This window comes from Peromyscus maniculatus, chromosome 10, assembly GCF_049852395.1.
Source record: "Peromyscus maniculatus bairdii isolate BWxNUB_F1_BW_parent chromosome 10, HU_Pman_BW_mat_3.1, whole genome shotgun sequence".
Classification (NCBI taxonomy): Eukaryota; Metazoa; Chordata; class Mammalia; order Rodentia; family Cricetidae; genus Peromyscus; species Peromyscus maniculatus.
The window spans coordinates 53,518,742-53,542,957 of record NC_134861.1 but is presented as its reverse complement, the minus strand read 5'-3'; the positions used below and the strand labels follow the sequence as shown (position 1 = coordinate 53,542,957).

General features: G+C 38.0%; 1 long non-coding RNA gene across 2 annotated transcripts; it reads right to left on the bottom strand.

The window, feature by feature from the left end:
- Positions 1-335: 335 nt before the first annotated feature.
- LOC121832775 (uncharacterized) lies at positions 336-20,818 on the bottom strand. Of its 2 annotated transcripts, XR_013042906.1 has the most exons (6): positions 20,582-20,818; positions 19,473-20,404; positions 13,629-13,747; positions 11,820-12,360; positions 8,772-8,929; positions 336-350 (listed from the first exon to the last, which is right to left on the bottom strand). It is a non-coding gene; the product is annotated as an uncharacterized LOC121832775 (long non-coding RNA). The 2 variants fall into 2 exon arrangements; XR_013042905.1 differs by lacking the exons at positions 336-350; positions 8,772-8,929 and having other exon boundaries at positions 11,515-12,360; positions 20,582-20,816.
- Between the last annotated feature and the right edge of the window lie 3,398 nt (positions 20,819-24,216).

The following is a 24,216-nucleotide window of genomic DNA, read 5'->3' as shown; positions in this document are numbered from 1 at the left end:
AACCTTGGTCCTGTCTTTCCTGCCTATGGGATGTACTGGGGTAGGGGTGGTGCAGAGATTGTGGAAGAGGTCAACCAATGACTGCTACAGCCTCAGACCCATGCCCTGAGAGTGAGTCCACCCATGACACTGCCTGGAGCACCAGGACCCAGAAGTTGGGTAACCTAGGGATCTAGAATAGAATCAAACGTGACTGATGAAAAAAATCTATGAAATGATGCCTAATGATATTCTATTACACTCATAAAATGATGCTTAGCCCAGTTACCATCAGAGAGGCTTTATCTAGGAACTGATGGAAACAGATGGAGACCCACAGCCAAACATTAGGCAGAGCTCAGGGAATCCAGCTGAAGAGAGGAAAGAAGGATTGTAAAAGCCAGAGGGGTCAAGGACATCACAGGAAAACACACAGAATCAACCAACTTGAGCTCACAGGAGCTCACATAGACTGAGCTGAAAACCAGGGAGTCTGCAAGGGACTGACCTAGGCCCTCTGCATATATGTGACAGCTGTTTAGCTTGGTCTTCTTGTAGGACTCCTAGCACTGGGAGCAGGGACTGTTTTTAGCTCTTTCACTGGCTTTTGGGACACCATCCCACATATTGTGTGGCCTTGCCCAGCCTTACTACAAGGGGAGGTGCTTAGTCGTACTGCGTCTTGATGTGTCATGGTTTGCTGATATCCATGGAGGCCTGCCCTTTTTGGAATAGAAAAGGAGTGGCTGTGGGGGCAGAGGGGAGGTGAGTAAAGCAGGGAGGAGTAACTGAGGTTAGGAGGTAAAAGAAATAGATTTAAAACAAAATACTTTTAAATTCTATTCTTTTTGTTTGTCTGTATGTTTACTAAATGGGATGAAAAAGAGAGTGTATGGAGTTTGGTGATCGGGAGGTGGGAATGATCTGGGAGGAGTTGGGAGAGGGAGAATCATGATTAAATTATATTCTATGAACAAATTTTTTTTTTCAGTACAAGTAAACAAATAATATCTATTGAATCATCTCTCCCATCTAGTTCACAAGACTCTTGCTGCAAAGACAAACATTAAAATAAAGTAAACAAGATCCCCTTGAGACTATGCCTCCTGTTGTGGACACAGGGCCCCCTAGACCTTCCCTGAGGCCTCTTTCTGCCATTTCTTTTAGTACATTTCCATTCATTCCTTGTCACTCCTTGGCCCTGTAGAAAATTGCTCTATCAGGAACCTACAGCTGCCACACTTGCCTGGTCCTTGAGTATGTCTCCTTTGTCCTCTGTCTTGTACTGCATTCAGGTCTCTCCAAATAAACACTTGAAAAAAATCTATTTTTATATGATAATTACATTATTTTTCCCTTTCTTTTTTTCCCTTCAAAACCTCCCATATAGTCAGTCCCACTTGCTCATTTTCAAAGTCATGGCCTCTTTTTCATTAATTTTTGTTACATTTTATATATCATTGAAACTGATTTCAAACTGCCCATAGCCTAAGTGTCTCCACTAAGTGCACCTCTATTCCCCTTTGACTCTTGGTGCAGACCCAGGGCCCAGAGTCCCACTAGGTTTTCCTGGCAGCCATTTTCAGCCATTCCTTATAGCCAATTTCCATTTTTTTTTTGTGACTCCTTGTAAAGCCCAATAGCAGCTTTCTACTAGTGAGCCTATATCTTTTACACTTGGCTGAGGATAAGGGATGCCACAGACACCACACTTGGCTAGGACCCAGAGAGGGCAATGGTGCCAAAGAATGGAAGACCTACCCAACAAGAGAGAGACACATATCTAGAGGCAAGAATCACTTCAAAACTCATTGCACCAGATGCCTTAGATCCAAGGGCAATAACACAAACATGAACAATCCAGACAATATACCTCTTCTAGAAGCCAGCAACCCTATGGTAATAATCTCTGAGAAAAATCACTATTGTTGAAGCATAAAACAAGGACTTCAAAACAGCAATTATGAATATGTTCACGTACCTTAATGGGGATTCATGAATAAATACATTAAATCAGTGAAAACACAAATGTTTGAATAAAACAATAAAAATATTAAAAGACATGGAAGCAGAATTTAACAAAGAAATAATATCAGTAAATAAAATCCAAATTAAAATAAAGCTGGAAATGAAAGATTTAGGGAATCAAGCAAAAACCTCACCAATGAATTAAAAGAAATGGGAGAGCATTTTTCAGGTCTGGAAGACAAGGTAGAAAAATGGATATCTCAGTCAAGGAAAAAAGTTAAATCTAGCTGGCTAGTAGTGGTGCATGCCTTTAATCCTAGCACTCAGGAGGCAAAGGCAGGAGGATCTCTGTGAATTTGAGGACAGGCTGGTCTACAAGGATAGTTCCAGAACAGCCAGGGCTACACAGAGAAAGAAACGAAAAACAAAAAAAACAAAATATCAAACAAAACAACAACAAAAAAGTTAAATCTAAAAAAAAAATACAGACAGCATTTACGAAATATGGGAAACTATTAAGAGATCAGACATGAATAAATAGGTATAAGAGAAAGGGAAGAAATCCAGGTCAAAGACACTGAAAATATACTTAACAAAATCATCCAAGGAAATTTCCATACCCTAAAGAAGGGGGTGCTTATGATGGTTTAAAAGTAATAAAGCAGCCTGCCTGCCACTGCACTCCACTGGCGTAGGCAGACAGAAAGGCAGGGGCCGCTGGCTGTCACTATGATGAGCAAATACGTGGTGGAGAAATGGGTCATATAGGGAAGCAGAACAGTTGATGTTCTGGGGAGAAAGGCAGAATTCCAGACGTGATGGTAGTAAGGAAAAGGCTGGTGTGAGTGGCCGGCACTACCACCTAACGCCAAGTGATTTCTGGACCTGTTATGTCATGACCGTATCTGGTTCTGTGGCCCTACCACAGTCAGTCTGTGTTGATGTCTGCTGCCTGTGTTACCACAGACGGCTCTGCAGATAGATGCCTTGTAGTCTGGACTGCCACCCAAATCATGTTGATGTCTGAGGGCCTTGATTAGCCGGCCCTACCCCTCAATGGCTCCGGGATAGCTGGCCCAGTCCCTTACTGGCTGGTACAGTGGGTAAGCTGGCCCCAGTGTCATCGGCTGGGAGAGCTGGTCCTGCCCCTCTCTGGCTACAGGAAGGTAAGCTGACCCTGACCCTTGACAGCTGTGGTGAGGCACTAGTGGTGGCTTGGGAGCAGAGTGCTGGCCTTAACCCTTGCCGGTGGCGGGGGAGTGGGGTCCTGGTAGAGGCGCAGGATGACCAACTCAGCTACCACCCAGACTCAGATCCAAAGCTTTGAGTTGGCCCACCCCAACATCTACCCTGTGTATGACGTGCTGAAGAGTGTGAAGGGACTGGTCCTGTAGATCCATAGCTGCAGGATCTCCATGACTTGAGGCAACAGCAGGAAATCTGACAGGAGTTTTGGTGAGTGACCAGAGTTGACAGTGTAGCAGAAGCCAGAGACCTTGAATCAGACCAGTGACTCATTGCAATGAACATTTGCACGAAAATCTGTTTGGGCAAGAGTGTATGCTGTGTAACACACCACAGCTCCCAATACCACTATGACAAAAGAAGATGTGACAGAGGGGCAAAGTGTTTTTTTTTATTATTATTATTATTTTTTTCTTTTCTTTTGTGGGAGGAGGCCACAGGGGTGGAAGGCAGACATAGAAGGACTGGGAAATGACTGGAATTGGGGTGCATGATGTGAAATTTGCAAAGAATCAATAGAAAAATTATGTTAAAGAGAAAAAAAGAGAATGTAAACCAGGGGAAAAAAGAATAATAAAGAACTACAAATAGTCAGGGCCAAAAATGAAATTCCCCATGGCACATATCAATCAAAACCAAATGCACAGAACAAATAAAAAGAAAAGTCTGATTCACATATAAAGGCAGGCCCATTAGAAAAACATGTGACTTCAATGGAGAATGTGAAAGTCATAAGGGCCCGGAGGTATGTTCTGCAAGCTCTGAGAGATGGCAGTTGTGAATCCAGACTACTATATCCAGCAAAACTATTAATCACAATTTTCAGAGAAAGAAAAAGAATCCACAATAGAACCAAATTTAAGCAATTTTTACCTCCCAATGCAACTCTACAGAAAAACCTGCCTGCAAGGAAGGTTAACCACAACTAAGAAGACCCAAGGACTAAATAATCCTAGGACAGTGAAGTGAAAAAGAGATTAAAAACCCCACCTCATCACAGCAAAAGAGCAAGAATTAGTAAAGACTGCTTATTAACAACTTTCAATTATCTCAATCCCTCCCCCTCAAAAAAATCACACTAACGTAATGAATTAAAAAACAGGAGCCACCTTTCTGCTCCCTCTAAGAAACACATCTAACCACCAAGTACAGGTATCACCTTGGGGTCAAAGGATGGAAAAAGTTATTACAAGCAAATGGAACCAAGAGGCATGCAAGTTTAATATCTGACAAAACAGATGTCAAACCAAAATTAGAAGAGACAGGGAAAGAAACTCAATACTCCTTAAAAAACATCCCTAAGAGATAAGTTCATGCACTAAGTGTTCTATACAAAAACTGAAGAAATCTCATATTAAAAGCATAATGGCACAGCTGAATGTTCTAGACAAAATGAAAAATGTAATATACAAAAAAAGAGCAGACAGGAAGAAGTTGTAAAAGCCAGGGCAGAAATTAATGATGTATAAACAAATAAACAAAAAACAATATAAAGAACCAATGAAAAGCAGAGTTGGTTCTTTGAGAAAACAAGATTAACAAATCCTTAGTCAAATGAACCAAAAGACATGGAGAGAAGATCAAAATTAATAAAATTAGAGATGAAAAGGAGGATATTACAGCAGACACTGAGGAAATTCAGAGAATCATAAGGACATGCTTAAAAAAAATCTCTACTCCATCAAAATGGAAAACTGAGAAGAAATGGATGAATTTCTTGAGATATATTGCCTACTAAAATTAAATCAGGATGAAATAAGTAATTTAAACAGACCCATATTTCTCAGTAAAATAGAAGTATCCCAGGGCCAGATGGATTCAGCAAAGAATTCTGCCAGAACTTCAGAGAATAATCCATAACTGGCCAGAACATAGAAACTGAAGGAACACTTCCTAATTTTTTAAAATGAAACCATTACTCAGATACCAAAACCACATAAAGCAAATAAAAAGAATAGACCAATACCTTTTATGAACATAGGTATGAAAATTGTCAGTAAAATACTTGCAAACAGAATCCAACAATATATCAAAGAGATTATCCATCATGACCAAGTTGGAAGGTAAGGCCATATTGTTGAAGATCCTACTTATATCATTTAACTTGGAGAGATCCAGGTGATTCCAAACTATAAGCTTCACTACTTCTGACTAATGTCCATGACATTGAAGGTACTTTGCATGCTAATTGTGGAAAAAAGAAATCAACATTACCCATCTACAAAACATACCTGGAAAATATACTGTTAAAATAGTGGCACAAATGTTATGGAGTAATCAAGCACTTTCCAATTGGATTTAATGCCCTCTCAATGCTTTTCTCTCCTAAGTGTTCATAAAATTGTTGATTATTCCATAGTCCTTACTGGTTTCTGGCTGTATTCTATTTTATTAGATTCTTTTAACTGTTTTCTTTCTTTTTCTCATTACATGCTTATTTTCCTTTTCCTTTCCCGTGTGTTTTAAAGTGAAAATTATTGTATTGGTTTGATATCTTCAGTTATATGTATGTGTCCCTTCTGTGTACAAGTACATTTGCCATATGTACACATGTGAAGGTCAGAGGACATCTTTGTGTATCTCATACAAATTTATTTTTAATTAATAATTAATTAAACGCTATGTTACATGTATGTGTGTAAACATGTTGTATAGGTACATGTACCTAGGTAGGAATCATACTCCCTTATCACTCTCTCCTTTATTTCCTTTAAACAGTGTCGCTTACTAAACTTGAAGCTCATAGTTTGGCTAAAGTGGCTTGCAAGAAGTCTGGGCAATCCTCTGCCTGCTTACCTGAGGTAGAGTAGTAAGCATGGATAACAACACCCGGCATTTAAGTGTGTATGGGGATCCAAGTTCAGATTCCCATGCTTACGTATAAAATGATCTTACTCACTGAGTCACCTTCCCAGTCCCAAATATCTATTATAATTGATGCTTTTACGCTCTTGCTTGCCTCTCAGCGTGTTTTAGGTTGCATGCCATAGTTTTAGTGTGTTGTTTCATTTATATTCATTTCAATGTATTTTATATTTATTTTTCTTAATTCTTTTAAAAAATATTTATTTATTATTTATTTATTTATATATTTATTTATGTATTTATTTATTCATTCATTCATTTATTTATTTATTTCGCATCCCAGCCACAGTTTTCCTTCCTTCCTCTCCTCCCATTTCCTCCTCCCCCACCCACACTGTCCGCATCCCCCATCTACTCATCCTCCATTTCTATTCAGGAAAGGGCAGGTCTCCCATGGACAACAACAGAGCACAGCATATCAAGTTTCAGTAATACTAAGCACCTACCCATGTATTAAAGACAATGTGGCAAGCCAGTATGAAAAATAGGGTCTCAAAAGCCAGTAAAAGATTCAGAGACGGTCCCCAGCTGCACTGTTAGGAGTCTCACAAGAGGATCAAGCTATACAACTCTAACACACATGTAGAGGGTCTAGGTCAGTCCCCTGAGGGCTCCCTGCTTGTCTTTTCAGTCTTAGTGAGCTCCTGTGAGCCCAGGTTAATGGATTCTATGGGTGTTTTTTTTTTGTGGTGTCCCTGACCCCTCTGGTTCCTGTAATCATTTCTCCCCCTCTTTTGCAGGATTCCCCAAATTCCATCTAATGTTTGGCTGTGGGTCTGCATCTGAGATGTCTTTATTTAGGCAGGTTCTGTTCACTCAGTGGCTTTATCTAGACACAGGAGATTTCTTCTTAGATGTTTTTATATTTGTCTCTTAAGCTTGCTTTTGGGTCTGTCATTTCACTTCTTTCTATTTTGGATCTACTGGTTTCTCTCTAAATGAATTCATTGCCAAAGTCTTTATTATTTTTGAGAGGTTTCTCAAAATTGAATTTCCCACACACTGTTTCAAATATTCATTCTCCTTTGGAAGAGCTACAGAGATCTCTGCTTTTGTAAGTTGCTTCTTTGCCTAGTGGAAAATGACTGTACTGCAGCTGGAGGATTGGACAGAGGTCTTTTTGCTTTGGAATGACAGCTCAGCATTGCAGTTAGGAAACTGGATAGAGTGGATAGCCCTGGTTCTCTCAATGAACATATTGCAATGTGGAATATACACCACATGAACAATCTGGAAGAAAGGACATAAATCCCCTGCTTCTGGTGGACCCCAGTACCTGCATGAGAGTACTAGGTAGAGCAGACACCTAAGTTCGATGTCAATCTAGCATGGAATAACAAGTCTGAAATCTAGCAGTAAGGAAAATAAGATGGTGGTCTGTTTCTTCCAGTTAGAAAATTACTATAGGTCAGATTGGGAGAGAGGGATCTGCATCTTAATTATTTCACAAAATTATTTCAACTTTCTATTGAGCAGATGGGGCTGGTAGAAAGAGTGAGTCATGCCTCACTGCCATTAACTCTATTTCTACAGAAATTTAGATATAAATTTGATATATATCCTTAAACAATTTAAAATTGTTGATATTTATTATTTTCATGATTTATTGTTGATTTCCTCAAAGCAGTTTAATTTAATTGGCTTCCTCACAATATAAGGCTGAAGTTTTGCACCCATTTAGGGACATACTATGGTCTTTGTAGAGAACAGACTCTTGATGTTGCAATGTTTGCAAATTAACTTGTTTTAATGTTTGGAGAAATGTATTATGTGGAATAAGTTAAAACTGGATCTTAATCAAGAAGGAACAACAGGATATGACTTTTCAAGAACACTCTAGTTCTACAGTAACAACACTGAATCCTCTATGTGTATATGCAACAACTACAAACTCTTCATCTTTCTACTGGGCCGACCCCTTTAGAGATGTCATCAAAAATTATTAAATGTTCAAAAGAACTCAGATGCAGACTAGGAGCTAACAAATGTTTCTGAGCTCTTCTGTTCATTTTGTGCAAACCTTTCTGTTAGGAAAGGAGATAAAGATTGAATCCTGTAATTCCAGCATTATGCAAGAGCATGCAGATGATATGAAGTTCTGGTCATCCTTAGTCATATAAAAAGTTTGAGGCCAACCTGAGCTAAATCAGACCCTGCCTCAAAAAAAGACATTCATAATCCAATGAAAAACACACATCTTAAAATTATTTTTGAGTAGTCTGCCTTTCCACTCTTTGTACTCATGGTATTATTGAGCAATCGCCTGTACTGAGAATTATTTCATTTCAAATGAACTGGTAAGTATGTGGAACACACCATAGTGGGAATCAAAAAAAAGCTTGTAATCTAGTTGGAAAGAGAAGCTGATAAATAAAATGTTTACAAGCATGTAAAAGTTAGTGAAAATTCAGTGGAGAGAACCCTGTAAGCAGAGTGCTGTATGCAAAGAACTTAATTCTCTGTAGGATGTCTTATAAATTGTTATTAACAATTCAACACAGCATAAATACACAGCAAATTCTCAAAAAAAATCTAACAAATTGGCTCATTTTTCACAGTATTCTTCTCCATTAAAAATAATGCCAAATACTTTGTTGGACTTTTTTTTTTCTTTTTGTTTTTTATCCACTTTCTGGAATAGTACCATACATAATGAGTCACATGTCTTCTATTAAAATATATTTAAATAAGAAAGTGAATAGCTGACCTCTTACCTGCGCTTTCTTTGGAATGGTTGAGTTCCATACATAGTGGTTTTGTGGTTGTGTGCTACCACTACAAACCTGGTTGAGACCAGAAAGAGCTCTTTATTCCTCATAATCTTGCTAGGCATAGAAGCAAATATCTATTGAAACATCCTTTTAAAAATTGTCTCGAAAAACCAAAAAAAAAAAGAAAATTGTTACTAGTATGTACTTTTTAGGGAGTTTTAACATTGCATGTTACAATATGCACTGTGTCTGCATTTTGAGAGAGTCACTGTTATAGGTTAAAACAGTCACATGAATTCTCTGCATCCCAATATGAGAAGGTAAAATTAATGTTGGTTAATGCTACCATATGTTGGGATTTTAAGCCTGTCTTTGATGCTTCCACTTGCTATTTCCAATCTTGTTAGCCTCAGCTGACTTTTCATGACACAGTACATTAATTTCTTAAAAGGGAGAATAATTTCAATGTCTTAAAATTTTTACAGTTGTGGATCTCAGTGGAGAACCTCAACCACTACTTTACTAAACCAGCATAATTCCCAAGTACATTCTAAATATTAGTCCTTATAGTTACAGGTAAGTGTAGTTAGTCTTTACCCCTTATCAAGGAATCTTCTGTTTGCGACAGATCAAAACTATATAGGAAATGGCAACCAAGCAAAACAAACAGTTGCAAAATGCACTGCCAATGGAGACATCCACCAAAGAATTCCATCACCTGTGACTCAGGCAACATTGCAGAAGAGGGGGGAAAAGATTATAAAAAACAGAAGATCAGGGAGTTTGGTATGACACTGTGCCTTTATTTCTCAAAAATGTAACTGATTAAACATGAGCTGAACAAGAACAACAATAATAAACATGGTAAACTAGACAGGGGACATTCCAGGAGGCCTCAACTCTACAGAAAAAACTACAGGCAACAAAGGAACGCAGAGAGTAGAGAAGTCTTCCCCGGGAAAGAGTACAAATGCTGTTTATGCAACACACAATTGTCATTCCTGAAAACATACATACAAGTTAAGTAGGTTGTATTTAGGGACAGAACTATATATATATCGGCATCTATCTGTGTATATATATATATATATATAATATATATAATATGTATACGTATATAATATGTATATAATATGTATACGTATATAATATGTATACATACATGTATATGAAGCGTTTATCTAACTCCTTCTTTATCAATAAAAACTTGTGAGTCAGATACCAGGGTAAAAACCTGATTGATCAGAGAAGTAACCAGTGACCTTCACTCTATCTTCTTGAACTAAAAGTGCCATGAACCTGTCTAAGTTGCTCCCTATTACTTCCCTGGGTCTTTCTTACTCTATGTCCTTGGTCCTCCAAAATGTCTATGGCTAATTTGGCCAGCTAGTAGGTAGCTCTTCCCTGTGTTTCAAGGTAAACTTTATTGTCAGTTTCAGGAGTGTCAGAGTAAGATCAAAATATTCCACTGCATTTCTCCATTTTTGTCTAGGTGAAAAGGTAAGTTTCTAAATCTAAAAAAGTAAATCTATATGCAATAAGAACAATTATCAGGTAAGAATTTTACATTCAAGATAACCAGTCCATTTGCATTTGACAAATTCAGAGAAAATACTCCATTATCTATTCTATCTTGGTGAGTTGTTGTGTACTTAGTTTGCTTTCTATCCTAAGTTGGATTACTAACCCAAAACTATCATTTTAGACCTCAAAACATTTTCTTAGATTAACAATTTAAGCTTTTATTCTCTTGACCTTACATACTTTTACAGCTCTTTTGTGAGCCTCTTTTCTGAATTTGTTAACAAGGAAAACTGTAAGACAAAATTTAATTTAGTCTTCAACCCCTTCAGAGATCTGAGAAGGATAAAACATTGCCTGAGTAAATAGGAAGTGCGGCGCTAACAATTTCCAAAACTATAGAAACGACAGAGACGACTGGCTGCCTGTACACTCACCCAACGTTCTGCAATATTGGGGGATCCATTTTCATCCTACAGGCCTAGAATATCTTGCAGACTTTTCTGTGGAGCAAGAATTTTAAAGGACTGGTGCTACCTTTTCTTGGCAAAGTTTGGCAGTCACCTTTGTGTGTGTGTGTGTGTGTGTGTGTGTGTGTGTGTGTGTGTGTGTGTGTGTCCTGTTTGTCCAATTTGGACAGGTATTGTCAACAGCTGGAGCAAGGGCAGTTTCTTGCCCAAATGGCTAGCTTTGCTACATTGAAATCAAATTCCATATGGAGGTTCTTCTATGCCCATCATCATTTTTTTGAAGTAAATTGTTACTGCCAGGAGCAGACATGTCTCACTGTCATGCAAAGCCTTGCATTATTAAAACGTCTTAAATGCCATATTCTGCAGGTCTCTGAAGTGTTTAAAGACCATCTAGCTATTTAAAACATGTCTCTCTTTGGCCTTGAACATACTTAATATGCCTATAAGTTTGATTGTTATTGAGAACTAACCTGTTTTTTTTTAATCTTAAATAGCTTTCAAGGACAAGAACTTTACATTTTTAAATGAGCTGCATAGATATTATACCATAAACTAGTATAGAAACATATATACAGTATAACAAAAATAATCTTAAATTTATATCAATGTACAAGAATGCATGCCAATGTAAATATTTTGAGATTAATTAGCTGTTTTTTTAGTTTAAAAGTAGATTCAATGATCTACCCTTTTATCCTATGATTTTTATAATACCCCTTTCTTTTCATAAAAATATTCTCAAATCCAACCTCTTTTGTTTAGTATTTTTTTTTTATTTACCATGACTAGTAACAACTTACAACTAACTTCCCCCAAATAATGACAAATATCCACTGAATGACCAGAAACAACCCACCCCACATCTTGGTAATGAGACCATTATGTTCTCTAGACTGTTTCCTGTTGTCTGGGAGTGATGACATCTTTATGGGATCCTGAGAAAATTATGATAATGATCAAGTCCCGGGAAATCTAGGTGTATTATTTGTGTGATGAAAAAGTATACAGCTCATCCGAAGTCTTGGTTGGAGTAGTCTGTAAGGTTGGACCATCTCACCTAGCAGCTTTGAAGTTGTTTTGGATGCAGAGTTTTGAGGAAACTGCAGCAGAGGAATTCTGAGAGGCTAGATCATCTGGGCTTCTTGTCTTTATTGGTGTTTTTTTTTTTTTGTTGTTGTTGTTCTGAAAACACATAAACTATTAAAGGCAACATATATATCTGCATAAACACAAGTATGGAATATGCAGTGTGTACAAGTCAGCTAAAGATGATTTTCTGTTTTACTTTTTAGGAGGTAAAGGCATCTATTAACTTTATAAGTCCATTTGAATACCAAACCTCCATTCATGCCATATGAAAGGGTGGCATGTAACAATAAGTCATGAGCATTCTGTAGCCAAACAACAACAACAAAACCCAGCATGCTTCATCCAATCTCAGAGTTGTTCTCATGCAGAGGGATCAGAACACATGTCATCTGTCCTGTACTCTTTCCTCGATTCTTCTCTCATGTCTGTAGCTATGATCCTCAGGAGGTCTCCCTTGGTCAAATCTGATCTTTATTAGATCTTTCACAGGTTTTACAGCTTTTCATTTCCTGTGGAAACAGAAACACAACCTTTCCTTCAACAAAATACATTTCTAAACTTCCATTCTGAAGCCAAGACATCTCTAAAATATATAGACTGGTTTAAATTAGCAATCCCTTTCATAATCAAATGTCTCTTGGACTTTCTATTCATAGCCAGTCATTGTTGGATTAGCTAGACCACAGCCTGTAAGTCATTCTAATAAATTCCTTTTCTCTCTTTCTTTCCATATATATGTACATTATTTATGCATTATATATATGAGTCTCTCTCTATACATATATATGTATATATATATATTCATTTTATAAATTTGGTTACTATATAGAATGCTGACTAATACAATGTTTATACACAGATAAATCAAGTTAGCTTTGTATTTGAATTAGGAATTTGTAGGTTGACAAGGAAATATCATGATCAAAATTCCTAAGTGAAGAGCTCATCTTTGAAAAATTCTTAATACTCTAGATGCTTCTAGAAAGTTAAAACTTTCCCTACAATTTCTCCTATGAGGAAAGAGTCCTTAAGATGAAGCATTAAAAAAGTTTCCATAATTACATGCAACAAAAACTGAGTGCCCTGTAGCTTCTCTAGGGAAAAATCAAATACAAAATTGTCCTATGAAGAAGAGTAAAACAATAAATTCAAGGTCTTGTGCAAAACAGATATGTTAGCCAGTGAATTAATAAAATTGACACTGGTTCTTACTCCAGTTTAATAATTTCTATGGTATTTTTAAGCTTTCAAAAATCTACAATCATTTTTCTCAACCCTAAGATTATTCTTGTATACTTCTATAATTAAACTTTTTATTTAATCAAAAACCAAATTGGTGCCGGGCGTGGTGGCGCACGCCTTTAATCCCAGCACTTGGGAGGCAGAGGCAGGCGGATCTTTGTGAGTTCGAGGCCAGCCTGGGCTACCAAGTGAGCTCCAGGAAAGGCGCAAAAGCTACACAGAGAAACCCTGTCTCGAAAAAACCAAAAAAAAAAAAAAAAACCAAATTGGAGAAACAGTAATCCACACCTGATCAGGAACTCAAGATGATGTGTGAGGACCTTGAGTTTCAGGGCAGACTGGGCTACACAGTTGATTGAATTGAATAAAAACAAAATCAAGAAAGCCAAAGAGAACCATGATATGAGAGCATTTCACAGTAAGATTGTAATCAACTTCTTGAGTTTCACAAGGAAACTAATAGAACGAACCTGTATTTTGCAGGGTTCATCTCTATGGTTGAACGAACCTGTATTTTGCAGGGTTCATCTCCTACCTTTCTCCTTATTGTGCATGGGAAGAATTGGCTGACAGATTTCCATGTCCGCTGAAGACAGTGCTGAAAATCCCCAAGCCTGGCCTTAGCTAGTTGGGTAGCTGTGAGCCACCACTGAGCTGTAAAAAAAAAAAAAAAAATAGGATCAATACTTTTCGAGATAACTTATTAGTTAAGACTCCCTGTTGCTCAGGTACAAGGCCCTGAGTTCAGTTCAGATTCCCAAAGTCTATGTAAAAAGCCAGATGTTGCTCCCTGTTCCTATGACACCAGGTCTGAGGAATGGGTTGATTGAAGACAGGAGGATCTCTGGGGCCTCTTGCTGGTAAGCCAGTTTAAAGTAAGAACAGTATTCTCTAGACCCAATGCCTTAGGGGAATACATTGAAATGTAGGTAGAAGAGAGTACCTGATGACTCTCCTCTGGCCTCTGTGAATATATACTCAGATACATGCACATGTGCACAGGGATGCATGCCTGCACACATTTGTAAGATATGCATACCCAAACACACAATATATGAAAGATGAAAAAGTATAAAAATAATTAATATTTATTTTCTTGTGTTGTCTGTCTATCTATCTATCTATCTATCTATCTATCTATCCATCTATCTACCTATGTATCATCTATCTAGTTCGTAATATTATACAACTTTTTGATTTATAGTATGAAAACAAGCTCAATATCTGTTAAGACTAAAGCCTGTATAATCCAGTACCATCATAGGAAAAGTAAAGATGAAAATAATGCTATTTATATATTCATGTTTATTGATATATTCTTAGAAGGATAAAATGATCTCAAGCCTCTTGAGAAAATATAATCATGTATTGATTGACATCTCAAATTGGTAATTAAATATCTAAATTTGGTGATTAGGCACCTCATGAATATAGTATTATATAATTACTATGCTATTTTTTTTACTTAAAGATTTGTACTTTTACATATGATATTGTAGCAAGTTTGAAACTTAAAATGGTATCTTTAGAAGACATGTTTAAGAAAATTACAAACAAATCATGGCTTAACATACTAGTTTTTTTGTGTGTGTCATTTGATTTTAAGCATTTGTTTTTTTCTCATTAAATTTTTTTCTTTTATGTTTGAGATTAAAATATATCACTTTCTGCCTTACATTTCCTCCCTCCAATCCCTGCAACAATACCCCTTGCTCGTCTTTCAAATTTATGATCTCTTTTTATTATTTTTATACACACATACATACACATACACACAAACATCTATACTCTTAAAAGTATATATAACCCAAAATATAAGAAATCCTTGAAGGGTCCCAATGTTCCCGCCGTAGGGACTTAAACTGGTTTTGCTGAGTAAAACCCACAGACACATAGATTTGTAAACAAACAACACTGTCTTCCCTGCCTATCTCTTACTCTTGAGGAACTACACTCACATATCTTTTTATTACAACCTTTGCTCCAGGGACATGCAAGAAATTTGTTATTTAAATGATGCATGAATGCTTTAGTTTAACATCTGTGTTTTGAAACATGACAGTCATTTCTGGTACAAATTCAATTTTAATTCTTAATTGTTGCAATTATATAATTTCACATTTGTGATATGAGTTCTACAGATCTGTTAAGAAATCTCTAGGCCTAGACTTCCTTATATCTGGTTCTTCACATAAATGTCTGATTTCATTCTCCCTTTTGGCCCTACCACTTCACATGGTCATTCAGGTGCTAGATTATGACACAGACCTCTCCTAACCAGTCTTGGTTATACCATCTCTAGAGTCCCCAAAGCAATCCAGCCTGCCACACTGCTTTATCATTCAGTGAAAAATTTTTAAATTTGGAAGTGCTTAGAAATATATATTCCAAATTCTGAAAGATCAGAAATGCCAATCTAAAATATTGTACCCAGCAAAACTATCGTTTATAATTAAAGGACAAATAAAACTTTTCCATGAAGATAGACCAATGTGAAATGTGACTACTGAGAAAGAAGAACATAGGATACTAGAAGGAATACTTTTAGGAAAATTTACATCTCAAGAGGATATGGGTGAAAAATAAAAACACCCCAGTACTGTTAATCATAGGGACTCTAAGAAAAATCACAAAATAAAAGAAATATGGAAATCAATAAGCATCATTCAATAACTCTGAATATTAATGGTTGCAATATACTGATAAGACAAATAATAGATTACAATGGATATATGATCCGTTTTATGCTGCTTACAAGCAACAAATTTCACCATCAAAGTGAGATACCAACCTAGAATCAAATCACAGAAAAGAGTACTACAAACAAGTAGACCTAGAAAACAGAAGTGATTATAGTATTTGAAAAATACTCCATAAGTTTAAACTGGTGAGAAGTAATAAAGAGGGTAATTTTATACTGATTAAGGGAATAATATATCAAATGGATAGTTTACTCTTATGTGCATACATTCCAAACACAGGTATACTCAGCTTCATAAAACAAATACTAACAGATGTAAAGTCATGACCTAGCTGCAACAGAGTTATAATGGGAAATTTCAATAGAGTAGAGCTAGACATCAACACCACAGTAGAATTAAGCTATGTATCAACAGCAAGAAAAGACACAGAATGCACATAATCTCATGGAGATTAAACAGCTCACTAATTAGTGTTGATTGGGATGGCTAAATAATCCTGAATCTAAAAACAACATGTTACTGAATGAAATTCTCAATCCTGGCTATGGGTATTTCTGCAAAGATTTATTAAGGAGTTCCCAGAGGCTCACTAAACAAAGCAGTCTCAATAAATTTCTCAGTTGTGTGTTGGAATTAGAAAAGAAGACTGTAATGCTGATGATAGCATGTATCTTGGTTACAAGATGTAGAGAAAGAAGCTGTTACTGTTTTGGAAATTTTTTCTTTTATGGTTATCTTTTAAACTCTCAGAAGGTACTATTTAGGCTACCAATGGGCAACATTGGTCTTCTCCATCTGTGAGCCTTACTAACTGAAACCCCAGTTTACCAGGTTAGATGTGTGCAGCAGGAGCATGACTGTGTGTGACTGACCAAGTGCCCTCTGGTTGAAGTTGAGGATACCTCCATTGGAGATAATCCAGGCTTGCTACTATACGCTTGGTTCAAAATCCATGCCTGCAAAGATCAAACTGCCTGTGTGTTTATACTATCAGACAAAAGTGACTCTCAGCCTTATTCAGAGAAGCCTCTCTTTATATGTATCATGGTGAATGCAGAACCTCATGGAAGCTCTGAGAATGAGAACCTCATGGAAGATTCTGAGAATAAATAAGTGTTAAAGACTCATTTGTCCCTAAAAATGATATTTACATTCTCTCATGTAAAACTCAGAAAACAAGGCAGAAGAGGTGATAGAAAGCATGTAAGAGCAGGAAGTCAGGGTTGGGGTCATGAAAGGGGATCCTAAAGACTCAGTACAGCCACAAGAACCATGAACTCACAACTGAAGTTACATGACATAGGTCCTTGAAAGACAAGTTGTCAATAATTAGTCTTAGAATTTGAAAAGCCACATTTGACAGGAATCTGTTTTGTTGAATGATTGATTATCAATTGATGGGTTTATCTAAGTTATTCTATTAACCAATAAAGACTCAGGAGTCAGATATTGGGGTAAAAATCTGATAGATCAAAGTAGTAGTGTAGGAGCAATCAGCTGTCCTCTCCACATGTCCCAGCTTGACGAGAGTGCAGAATCCAGGTCCTTCCCTCCTCCTTTCTGTACATCTTATTTATTCATATAACTGGTTACTCTATGACTAATTCCTGTCAGCTGGCCACTGGCTCTGCTCCCTGATTCAAAGTTAACTTTATTAACATGGTCTCAGAATGTCATATTGTGAGTAAATATCACACAACATTTTCCCCGTTTTGTCTAAAGAAAAAAGGAATACTTAAACTCTAACACAGTAAAACTATATAAAATAAAAACAATTATCAAGTAGCAATTACATTCACAATGTCTTGTACATTTGTATCTGGCAATTGTGAGAAAATACACTGTAATCTATCCTATCTTGAGGAATCCAAAATTTTATATCTAAACCACTTTCTATCATAACTTGTATTACCAGCCTAAAATATCCTTTTAGACTTTAAAGCATTTTCTTAGATAAACAACATGAGCTTTTATATCTCTCAACTGTATAAACTTTACATCTCTTTTCTGAATTTGTTAATGAGGAAAACTCTAAGGCTAAAAATAATTTAGTCTTCAACCCAATCAGAGATCTGAGAAGGATAAAATATTACCCGAGTAAACAGAAAATGTAGAGCAAACAACTTCCAAATCTACAGAAATGACAGAGACAGCTGGCTGCCTGGACAGTCATCCAAGTTTTCTCTGAAACTTTTGGGTATCCATTTTCAGCCTACAAGCCTAGAACATCTGACAGACTTTTATGTGAAGCAGGAATTTTGAAGGACTGTTTTACCTTGTTTTGGCAAAGTTTGCAGTGATCCTCTTTTGTGTCATTTTTTTTTCCATTTTGGACGGTATACTATCAGCAATTGAGGCAAGGACAGTTTCTTTCCAAGTGGCTATCTTTTGCCACATTGAAAGCAAACTCTATGTGGAGGTTCATTGATGCCCAACATCTTTTCTAAAGTAAATTGGTGCTAACAGGATCAGAGGTATCTCACTGTCATGAAAAGCCTTATGTAATTAGAATATCTTAAATACCATATTCTGTAGTTCTCTGAAGTGTTTGAAGACCATCTATCTATCTAAAATATATCTGTTTAACTTTAAAAACATACCTAGCATGAGTACAAGTTTGATTGTTGTAGATGACTAACTACTAACCTTCATTTCTTTATTATCATAAATAGTTTGTAATAATAGCTTTCAAGAATTATAACTTTACAATTTAAGTGACCTGCATAGGCACAATACCTTAAACAAAAGTAGAAACATATATGCAGCATTATAAGACAAAATAATCTTAACTTTATATCAATATACACAAAAAATTTAATCAAGAGTAGAAACATATATAAATTTCTAACAAAAATAACCTTAAATTTGTATCAAAATAGAGAAATCCTTAGATTTAATAATCTACCCTTTTTCTACTCTTTTATCTTATCATTCCTATATCCCTCCTTTTTTTCTTTTCAGAAAGAGATCCCTGAATCTAATGACCCTTGCTTAATTTCCTCCCTGACTGTGACCAATAACAACTTGCAACTAACTTCCCTAAACAATGACAAACATACATAACCCACTGCATGACCCAAAACCACCCATCCTACCTCTAGGGAATATGGGCATCATATTCTTAAAATTACTTCCTGTTGTCTGGAGGTGATGGAAACTTTAGGGGACACTGAGGAAACTGGAATAGTGGTCATGTCCCATGAGGCTAGCTGTTTCATTTGTTGTACAGTCTCTGTGCAATGGGAAAGTGCAGGGCTTAACTGAAGTGCTAGCTGGAGTAGTCTCTGAGGTTGAACCATCTCAGCTAGCCACTTTGAAGTTGTTCTGGATGCAGATTTTTGAGTAAATATCAGCAGACGTGTTCTAGAGCTGAATCACCTGGCCTACTTGCCTTTTTCAATGGTATCTGGTCTTGTTTTTCTGAAAACCCACAGACTATTAAAGGTAAAATACATATTTGCCTTAACACAAATATGGGATGTGTGGTGTACAGAAATCACCTAAAGATTTTGATTCTCTGCTCTATGTTTGAGCAGGTGAAAGGCATCCATCAACTGTATGTATCTTTTGGACTGTATAACCAAGTTGTAATGTAAATTTCCAGGCACGATATGTAAAAGGATGGCATGTAATAACTCATGTGGAGTACATAGCCAACAGGATTTATTATATCTCACCTAGTCTCAGAGCTGTTCCCATAGTAGAGGGATCATCATATATGTTACTTGTCTTATAGTTTTTCTTGGTTTCTTCCTTCATGTTTGCCACCAGATTTCCAATAGGTCTCCTCCAGTCAACTCTGGTCTTTATTAATTTTTAAGGAATCCATAGCTTTTTGTTTCCTGTTGGAAAAAAGGTATAACCTTCCCCTCAATGCAACACATTTTCTCATTTCCATTCTGAAGTTCAGACATCCTTAAAATATATAAGCTAGTTTAATTCAGCTGTTTCAACAATCCAATGTCTCTTAGCAGATGTTGTTTTTTGCTCATTTGCATTTAAAAAATTTATAGTGACAGGCCCTGCTTCCACCATGAGGCCTGCTTCTTTCTGAACGGAGGCAGAGGAGAAATAGATTGGAGGGGGTAGGGGACGTAGGGGGAGAAAATGGGAGGAGAGAATGTGGTCAAGATGTGAAATGAATAAATTTAATTAAAAAAATTTAAATTTAATAAAGCGCTGCATAGGATCCAGATGTCGTGTATATTTCCCATCCTTACGTGGCTTATTCTTTTTATATTTCCTACTATTTTTTTCATATCAGATTGATTTTATTTTCATCAACATCAAAGTAACTGTGTAGTAAAAATTCATTCTACACAGTTCGACATTGCTTAGCTGCTAGACCTTTGCACAGATGGCTAGGTCTCTGGTGGCATTCTGAGACTACTGGCTTTCCAGGTCACTTGCTGAGATACTGCAACTCTCTAAGCTGCTTTGTCCTGGATCAGTCTTAGTCCTGGTCATCTCTTTCATCAGGCGGTGGTAGTGACCATATAGTAATTTCCAACTGGCTTTTTTGTTCCTTTTTGTTGAGGTTGTAGTTTTCTCAGAAGCCTCTCTTTGCCCTCCTTGGTGGGTTTTTCTTGACCTTGGTAATCATTTGCACCTGGAAGGACAACAGAGTAACGTGACAAGGGCATATGGGTCTTCAAGAAGATGGAATACGTGAGGGAGACTGAAGGAGAAGGGCAGTGGGTTGAGGAAGGGCTTAATGCTAGGCCAAGAAAGGGTTAGGAGTGGAAATCACTAGAGAAAGGACTACACTTAGCTTGGACCTTCTTACCATTCTACAGCTTCTGGAACTGGATTTACCATGCTTCTTGCCAGAAGTTCTGGTTTTGGGCTCATGGCGACTTTTGGCTTTCTTCGACTTGGTACCTGAGGTTGATGGCCTGATATTTTTGGTAGGATCATGTGACTTCTTAGTTGCCTTCGCCATACTGAAGCCTGGGTTGGTCTGGCTCAGGGCTCAGAGGCACTTTCTTGTGAAGCCACCAAGAACAATGGAAGGCCACACCCCTGAGTCCTGATAGGTCAGCAAGATCCTCCCCAGCCAATAGTGGCAGTGGAGCTCCTTTGACAACACAAAGCCCAACTGTGGGCACCTCGTAGCCGTGATATTAGCAGGCACTGGTTCAGAGATCATGGTGTGGCTCAAAATCAGAAAGTATCATCTTTGACAGTCCTGGTTGGGGGAGATGCTATTAAGGCAGTAGAGTCTGGATCCAGATAGGAGGCTTTTCTTGAACTTCTCCAAGAGACTCATGCTACCCTCTTTCATATTCTCATTGTTGTGATAGAACATGTGGTAAAGGGTTTGCTTCAGTAAACTCTTCCGGAAATTTCCCTCCACTGAATGGTTCATTCTGCCATGTCTCTTCCTTAGTAAGTTAGCTACAATTTGGGGTATTTCACCTTAAGTCCTTCCAAAATTAATATTGAAGTATCTGCATATGTGAATCACCCCATAAATAAATACAAAGAGAATCTATTAATGAATGAATATCTCCCTACCTGGTGAATTTCAACAAAACAAGAAAACCTGACAATTTGGTTATATGGTGTGCTGGCTAGTTTTATGTTAACTTGGCACAGCTAGTGTCATCTAAGAGGAGGGAGCCTCAATTAGAGACTACCTCCACAAGATCAGACTGTAGGCAGGCAGGACTGTAGGGCATTTTTTTAATTAGTGACTCATGTGGGAGGGCCCAGTCCATGGTGGGTGGTGCCATCCCTGGGCAGATGGTCCTGGGTTCTATAAGAAAGCAGGCTGAGCAGGCCAGCAGAGCAAGTCAGTAAGCAGCCCCCCTCCAGGGCCTCTGCATCAGCTCCAGCCTCCAGGTTCCTGCCCTGTTTTGAGTTCCTGTCCTGACTTCCTTTGATGATGAACTGTGATATGGAAGAGGAAGTCAAATATACTTTTTCCTCAAGTGGCTTTGGCCACAGTGTTTCACCCTACTCTTTCTTTGAGAATTTTATTATATTATTATTATTATTATTTTGGTTTTTCGAGACAGGGTTTCTCTGTGTAGCTTTGCGCCTTTCCTGGAACTCACTTGGTGGCCCAGGCTGGTCTCGCACTCACAGAGATCCACCTGGCTCTGCCTCCTGAGTGCTGGGATTAAAGGCATGTGCCACCACTGCCCAGCTTATTATATTATTTTTAAAATTTTTTCTATGACTTTCTACAGCCATTCTCTCTCTCTCTCTCTAGCATCTAAGCATATTTTCAAGCATATTGTACCTGTTCAGAAGTCTCCTCAGTCCGGACCTGGCTATTTGCATACCTGTAGCCTTTTCTTGCCATGTGAGCCAAGCCTTAAAGGGTCAGGCTACCTGCCTTGACTGACCAGACAGGAAGGGGCAGCTGCAAGCAAGGAGCATAAACTGTGGCATCTGAGCACCATGACTCCAGGACAATGGTGCAAAGCCCTTCTGTGCATCTGCAGCCTCCTTCTAAAGCTCTGTTTAGCACATGGTGCTGTCAGCAGGCTTTCCCCACTGAGGTCCTTGAGAGCACAGCCTTAAGTCCACCTGTATCAGCTAGAGGACCAGCTCTGGGAGGCTGTTGTGTCCATGCTGTGGCAAGCCTTTTCTACTAGTCTCCTGCTAGGTAGAGTACCAGTTAGCCTATGCTTGAACATATGTGCCCTACGTTGGATCCCAAATGTGTTTATCACAGCTGCTCTATTATCAGTAAAGACTCAGGAGTCAGATAATGGGATAAAAATCTGATAGATCAAAGAAGTGGCAGAGGAGCTACCAGCTGTCATTCTATCCACACTTCCCAGCTGGAAGAGAGCTCAAAAATCTAAGTCTCTTCCTCCTCCTCCCTGTGCGTCCTCTCTAACCATATTCCTGGCTTCCCTATCGTTAATTCCTACCAACTAGCCACTGGCTCTGCCCCCTGATTCAAAGGTAGCTTTATTAACATGGTCTTGGAGTGGCACAGTATGATCAAATATCCTGCAACAGTTGATAGTTTCTGAAAGACAGGGGACTGTTGCCTCCAGTTATAAATTGAATGCTGAGCCTACCAGGCTTCAGTAGAGATAGCTCCTGATTCATGGACATGTGGACAGCCCTGGTTAAATTTAGTGGGTCCCAAAACAGAAGAAATATATTGAAGTGAAAAAAAAAAGGTTTTGTATGAAAGAGAGCTGACAGACAATGTAGGAGATGGGAAAGGACAGAGGTGGTGAGGTTGGTTTGTATGCACGTGTACACTTGTGAAGTTACCAAATGACTAATTAAAAATATTATATCACTGCACCATTACTCTCCTTAGGTATGAGCATATGCAAAATTTGTTGCTTTTCTATTTGTTTCCTGTGAAATACTTTTTCCATGCAAAGTTAGGAAATCTGAGATGTTTGAATATAGATGGAAAGTGAGGCTTTATTCCTTCAGTGCTGGAGACTGAACTCAAGGTCTCCTGCTTCTTACTGTTTCCCCAATTCTCCTCTCTCTTTGTCCCTCCTATACTTCCTGCCTGGTCAATGGCCATCAGTGTTTTATTTATATAGAGTGATATCCACAGCAAACGATGAACACTGTAAAGGGAATCTGCTCTCCCGAGATAAGTGTATTAGTCAAAAACTTGAGAAATTTTATGAGTTTTCCACATTTGTTATCTTTTCAGGCCATCAATTATGTAAGAGCATGTCTCATCTTCTTTTGGCTACAGCTGTGCATCTCCAGGTTTAACAACATTTGCTATTGATGCCAACTTGTAACAAATCAATGATTTTTATGATGATTGTAAACACATCATTTCATGTTATTATGTTAAGAAAGTATCTTGCAGGAATCCTAATAAGTAGCTTCTTTTTTTTTTTTTGGTTTTTATTATTATTATTATTATTATTATTATTATTATTATTATTTTACAACACCATTCAGTTCAACATAATAGCCACAGAATCCCCTGTTCTCCCCCTCTCGCTCACCCCTCCCCCCAGCCCACCCCCCATTCCCACCTCCTCCAGATCAAGGTCTCCCCCGAGGACCGGGGTTGACCTGGTAGACTCAGTCCAGGCAGGTCCATTCCCCCCTCCCAGACCGAGCCAAGTGTCCCTGCATAAGTCCCAGGATTCAAACAGCCAACTCATGCAACGAGCCCAGGACCTGGCACCAATGCACAGCTGCCTCCCAAACAGATCAAGCCAAATGACTGTCTCACCCGTTCAGGTGGCCTGATCCAGTTGGGGGCCCCTCAGCCTTTGGTTCATAGATCCTGTGCTTCCATTCATTTGGTTATTTGTCCCGGTGCTTTATCCAACCTTGGCTTCAACAATTCTCGCTCATATAAATCCTCTTCTTACTCACTAATTAGACTCCCAGTGCTCCACCAGGGGCCCAGCCGTGGATGTCTGCCTTCAGATTCCTCAGTCCTTGGATGGGGTTTATGGCACCACT